Source organism: Anopheles gambiae, chromosome 2 (genome assembly GCF_943734735.2).
Source record: "Anopheles gambiae chromosome 2, idAnoGambNW_F1_1, whole genome shotgun sequence".
Classification (NCBI taxonomy): Eukaryota; Metazoa; Arthropoda; class Insecta; order Diptera; family Culicidae; genus Anopheles; species Anopheles gambiae.
Window position 1 is genome coordinate 57,175,515 of NC_064601.1, and position 6,357 is coordinate 57,181,871.

General features: G+C 40.2%; 1 long non-coding RNA gene across 4 annotated transcripts; it reads right to left on the bottom strand.

The window, feature by feature from the left end:
* Nucleotides 1-2,055: 2,055 nt before the first annotated feature.
* LOC133391939 (uncharacterized) lies at nt 2,056-5,807 on the bottom strand. Of its 4 annotated transcripts, none has more exons than XR_009765367.1 (4): nt 5,087-5,807; nt 4,898-4,948; nt 2,334-3,719; nt 2,056-2,228 (listed from the first exon to the last, which is right to left on the bottom strand). It is a non-coding gene; the product is annotated as an uncharacterized LOC133391939 (long non-coding RNA). The 4 variants fall into 4 exon arrangements; XR_009765365.1 differs by having other exon boundaries at nt 2,334-3,320; nt 3,402-3,719; nt 4,898-5,805; XR_009765366.1 differs by having other exon boundaries at nt 2,334-2,570; nt 2,647-3,719; nt 4,898-5,791.
* Between the last annotated feature and the right edge of the window lie 550 nt (nt 5,808-6,357).

Genomic DNA, 6,357 nt, shown 5'->3' on the forward strand with positions numbered 1-6,357 from the left:
ACAACTGCGCTTAGGTAATGGTCTATGCTTTTGCGCACCGTTTCGTGAATTGTATTTTCGTTCTATCTTTTGTTTTGCTGGTCAGGAAAGCCCTTAAAATTCTTCCAAAAATATGTTATCAAAATTAAAACAGTTTTTACACGTTCAAATCTACATAATCGATTCTTTTGAAGCTGTGTCTGTTATCATTTTGAGGCGACAAATACAACACCATAGCCTCACCAAGCGCCGTATGCCAAAAACATCTGGCCATTTTGCCCCAAGCGTAACTGCCCATTTTGCCCCACGTGAAGCATTTTTGTTATATTATGTTATTTTATGTTATATTAGTAAAAATACGCATTCGATCGCCTTGCTTTCTTCAGACAAATTGTATAGAAATATCATATCTTTAATAATATATAATGTAAAACTTCAACGCATCCCTGTGACACTGGGTTAAGCTTATTTTCGAAGTGACAAAAATTACATCAATATGCTACTAAACCTTATTTTGCACTTTTCTTGGTTATTTTTTGTGTTAGGGTTATGAAACTTACATGGTGTTCATAAAACACTCTAATGAATACATTTTGAGCATTGGAAAGTAGCTTTGTAGTCAAATAATGCTTAAATAGAGGGTGCCCATTTTGCCCCACATGCCCATTTTGCCCCGCTTTCCCCTATATCATCACTTCTACGATGCCACCCTGTACAACACACACACGCGACGACTCACTCACGCTTACGTTCTTCTGATCTACGCCCCCCCCCCCCCCCTTCTCACTCGCCTCACAAATCTATTTTTAGATCATCACTTCCCATCGACGGCGGTCGATGTGACGATGTGTGTCGTCGCGTGTGTGTTGTCGATTTGATCAGAAAAACTTTTTCTTCACACCAAAATCTGTGACTTGGAGTGTCGGCGTTCCGATTGGACCATCGCGACTTTGTTCAGTGCGCGCAGTTACGACTTTTGTATTTAGTTGTACGTAGCGTGCGCGCCAAAATATTAAGAGTGCGCGAAAAGTGTATGTGGATGTGTGGGGGTGAGGGAGTGAGATATAGAGACAAATTTCGCTGCACATTAACACATACATTCTCGCTGCACGGTTTGAACTGCGAATACAGGTGTTAATTATTATTAACGGTCGATTCGCTGGCACAGTGTTCCCGGCAGGCAATTGACAGCTAAACTGACGGCGCCGGAGGAGGAGAAACGGGCGCCCAACCGTGCATGGCTCAGGCGCCCAACGGAAGACATGATTGGGCGTGGGGGGGTACGGATGAAACGGACCTCCCGTTCTTTCGTGTATTGGTTACATTCGTTTATCCGTGTATTTCTTTCATTCGGGTTGTTTATCAACACAGTGTATTTCAAATTGACCGTTACTTTATTTAAAAATTAAATGTATTTAAAATACACTATTTTTCATACAAACCTAGTTCAGCGCACGAAAACGGTCATCACGGAGATTTCCAGCATTTACCTGTAATTAAATTAAAACATAAAACATAAAATTAGTAAGGAAAGTTATTTGCGTTTCATATAAATTAAGCGTTGAGAATGTAATACATTATCATTAATTATGAGAGGCCAAAACAACATGTTTGTTTCATTGAACATGTTCAAACAATTTGTTGTAGCCGCCTAAACAAACATGCCTCCAGTTGAAATGATAGTATGACGATGAACGTGCAGGAGTTGCGTCGTCATCAAGGTGGATTTAAAAATATCAGGTGGTGGACTCTAGTGCATTTTGACAATTCGTCACTTGACGTAAGATCCCCAGGATTCAAGCTTTGTTTACATTTATTAAATTTGTTCATATAATTTATCTACCCCATTTTTTCGATTAAATATTAAAAAAATATGTCGGATAATTATTTTGGACTTCGCGAGTTCTTATTTAACATTAAAACATGGATTAAAGTGTGTTATTTTGTGTTATTCTGTGAATTTATTCTATAATTCATTGTGTTTTCGACATTTTTGATGATAAAAATTCTCTCGGAACATTACCTCCGTGGCCCAAACATCTGTGCTAGCATTTTCAGAGAGCAGGTATCGCAATCATAACGTGTCTACCACGTCCATTCGTTCGGCGTACGTTTGCTGCAGGTGGTTGCTGTCCGCTTGGGCTTGCTTCAATATGCTGCGCTTCGTGCGGTGGTGATGATCTTGATGTTACCAAATCACTGCGACTTCCGGACGGTTGTGAGAGCCAGCTGTAATCCTCACAGCACAACTGAAATAGACAATATAAGAGAAAAATACTGTTAGTGGAGCGCAATCCATGTTAAGCATTAATTTTAATTATATTACTTTAATCGTCAATTTGTCTTTCTCTTACATTTTACACTGTCGCTAATTTTGCTAATAAGCTAACAGTACGACGATGATCGGGATGATCTCCATAACCGTCCGCCTCAGACGACGAAATTATTAGCAGTTGCGATCTGATACACGACGCCTAAACGCGATGAGAAAAAACACATCAAAAACGTTTTAGATAAAAAATATAATGTCGGTTTAGCTTAATAAACATTAACATTAAAGATTTATTTTGCTTTTTCGCACGGCATATTAGCTGAAATGAAATAACAAACATTGTTAACCAGTTTATCAAACTGTCTTTCTATTACTTTAGATACTGTCAGGCTTACTTCAACTTTGCTGCAATTTATCATGGGTCCAAGTTTCAGCCGATATGCATGTTGTTGGCCGGTGACCCACGGGGTGTTCCGCTGTTTCCAGTTTGTGGTAGTCCGGTGGTTTTTATAGAGCAGTGATTCCCACATTCTGCAGATGGTGCCGGAGGATGAGGAATAGGAACGCGTGCTCTAATTTTGTCTTTGCGTAGGCAATAATCGAAGCAGGACAGGTGCAGTATGATACGACTCCAGCGCGATGGCGAGTAACCCGGAAACACCAAGATTGGGTACATAACTACCACTCATTCATAAGTCTGCGCACCGGCAGCTCGAAATGCAGTATAAAAGGAAGTTGTGGAAGAGTCTCAAGTGCCACTTCCTTTACAAGTAATGCCTTCGGCCATTGCGGGTGTGAATCGTTTCGTCAGTCAGATGTACCAGTCCGTGTTGTTGGACAACTTCCGACGACAAGTGCAGTGCTGACGGTGGTTCCGGTTGCCGTTCCTCGTGCCATTCGTCCTCCCGGCTTTCCGGTCCGTGTTGTTGGACAACTCACGACAACAAGTGCAGTGCCTTCGGTGGTTTCAGTGGCCGGTCAGCGCGCACGGATCAGTCAACAAAGAATGCCAGTTCGTGTTGGTAATCATCATTGGTCAACATTACCTGGTGTTCACGTCGATGGAGCGCTAATGCTCAAATTAATAAATAAACGAATTAATGAATAATTAGATAAGCACATGCATTCATAAGCTATATATAAATGTTACCATCGATTGTTTACAACGATGTTCACAGTGTGCCGTAACTCTCTTCAATTCCCAAACTTGAGATAATATCCGCCTGGAACGAAATGCTCATCAGGTTGTTGTTCTGACCGCGCCCATAAGGCCCTCGCCGACGATCCAAGGTTGTTGTAAACAAAAATAAGGATAAGAAATCTAAAAGTAAAAAGAATCAAAGTTTCCTTACCATCATACCTACTTCTTTGATGGCTTTCCAAATCCTTCGCATGAAATCCGCTGGTTGCATACGAGGTGAATCGGATTTGTGTGTCTTCAGACAGCTTGGAACATTCCTGAAGAACACTGATAACATCGATTATTCATTATGGTTGACGGCAAATTTTTAGGGTAAATGTACCTATAGTGGTGGTATTGCACTAAAATGCGGGTCATTCGGCAAATTAAAAGCAATTAAGTTATTTACGTTAGTGTGAATTGTTCTTTAGCCTTTTACAAAGGGTTTAAAAGTTAAATGGGGCCATTCCGTTACTTTGTGACCGAAAAATCCATTATTTTATGAAATGTGTCAACATTTTTCCAAAATCCTTAGGATTTCATAACGAAACTCATATTTCTGTTAACGTTCTAAATGACCACATAACCACGCAATTACTAGTTTTTCAACATAACTGTTATGAAATGTTATTGTTTTACTAAAATTATTTGCCTTTTGACCATATTTATGCATTTTTAAGTGTTTTTACCATAGTACTATTATAGGTACACAAAACAGGCATGTTCCTATAGTGGTTATAGTTATAAAATCAATAAAAACAGGTCGTTTTCTGTTTATTCGAGGATATTTTCGACATGTCGTACTGTTTTCACTAAAATAAGCAACAGAAATGAGTTTTATGTAGGTAATTTACCAAAAACAGGCCAAAATTCGCTTATATGGCTGGATGAAAAATTGACTTCAAATGAAGCACACTCTTCCGGGTGTAGGTTGACGACAGGTGTGATGCAGTACTTTCGTCAATAGTTTCATCGATTAACATTATACATTTTTTTACGATCAAATTACGGAAAAAACCAATATTATGGCAGTAATCCTTGCTATTCATACGAAAACAGCTTCTAAACTAAGTTTCATTGATATTATACACCGTTTTTGATGCATCTTTGTTTACCACCACTATAGGAACACAATAAGACGACTATAGGAACCATACCACCATTATAGGTACAACGAAGCAGTCACAAAAATTTGTATTTTTTCGAAAATTTGATGTATTTCATGGTAAAAATGGTTGTGATTGCGAAGATAAAACATATAACAATTGCTATGTGTTCAAATATTCAGAAAATGTCCTTTCTGACACTTTAAATCCATTAAAACACATCGGTACCACTACAAATTCAATAGTGGTGCAATTTGTAGTGGTACCGATGTGTTTTAATGGATTTAAAGTACATTTACCCTAGTTATTTAATTTCAGCAAAATGAAAAATTACAAATACATCAACTTTAATTAACATACTTCCTGCGGAGACGAAATAGCTGCACGTATCTAATCTCCAATCTTTTTCTCCTGGTAAACGATAAGGACACCCAAAAATATGGAAAATTAGATGGGTACAACCGAACATTAGACGGATACGTATAAATATTTCTAATTTATAACTCTTTAGCACACATTTTTGCTTCACACTAAGCACAACAAACTAACATAGGAAGCTTCAATATTTCAACGCTTCAATATTTGCCAACAGCACACAAGTGAATAGCACCATTGGTCATTACTTTTAAGTTCACATTACAAACTTTAACACTGAAAATATGCAACTAAAATACATGTTTATCACAAAGACGCTTCTGCATCAAACTCTTTCACTTTGTTAACATAACCTCGATCCATCTTCGCTGCCTAAAATTACACACACACATCCACACACTGTACGTCGTCACATGCCGTTTGGTGCTGTTGCACGCACACAGTTGCAGTTCATCAGCGCTCGTCCGTGTTTCTTCCTGCTCTTCCATGCGTTTCAACACCCCTCACCCTAGTATGAAACGTCAATTGCCTGCCGGGTTATTTCTTGTGATTCCCTAAAGAGAGCGACACAGACAGTGTTCAGTGTGGTCAAAGTCTACTACTGATCGGGTTGAGCATTCCTGAAGGATCCCAATACCGGCTAAGCGAAAGATGCAAACTATTTTTCAGCCAAATTTCGTAAGCCAGTATTGCGTTCGTATAGAAATAGGAAGCACCGGCTGTTAAGATTGAACCAAACCAGGAAGAGTGTTCGTAGGGCTCACAAACACTGAAGGGTAATGTTAATAATAATTAACGTTAGATTCGATCTGTCGGTTTTATCTACCGTGATTCCCGACAGAGCGCGGTACAAACACGTAGTGTGGGAAGCATCCGATACCGATCGAGCCAAATATTCCCGATCGCTCAAAGGCTCCCGAACATCGTGGCTAAGGCAATGACCGAAGGCCAGACTCTTTCGCGATAGCCCGAGTCAAGCGATTGATTTTTTAGCGTCGCTATAAAATAATAATATAAGACTGCGTAAGAAAACGCTTGTTACTCAATACCTAATACTACTACGGGCGAAAGAAAGAGTGCTATTGCAATAGTTTGCAACAACAGGTGTCCTCCGAGCTAAGCAGCAATCGAACACGAAATCAAACATGAAAAATGTATGGGATTTGACATGTTCTATTTGTTGGTTATCAAATCGAACATGTGAAATCCCATATATTTTTCATATTCGATGTTGTGTTCGATTGCTGCTAGTAGTGATGGGCAAAACGGCTCCGAAGCCGGAGCCGGCTCCGACCGGCTCCAGGCAATTTCGGAGCCGGTTCCGGAGCCGGCTCCGCCCCGACGGCTCCGGAGCCGGCTCCGCTCCGACGGCTCCGGAGTCGGCTCCGCACCAACGGCTCCGGAGCCGGCTCCGCACCAACGGCTCCAGAGCCGGCTCCGCACGA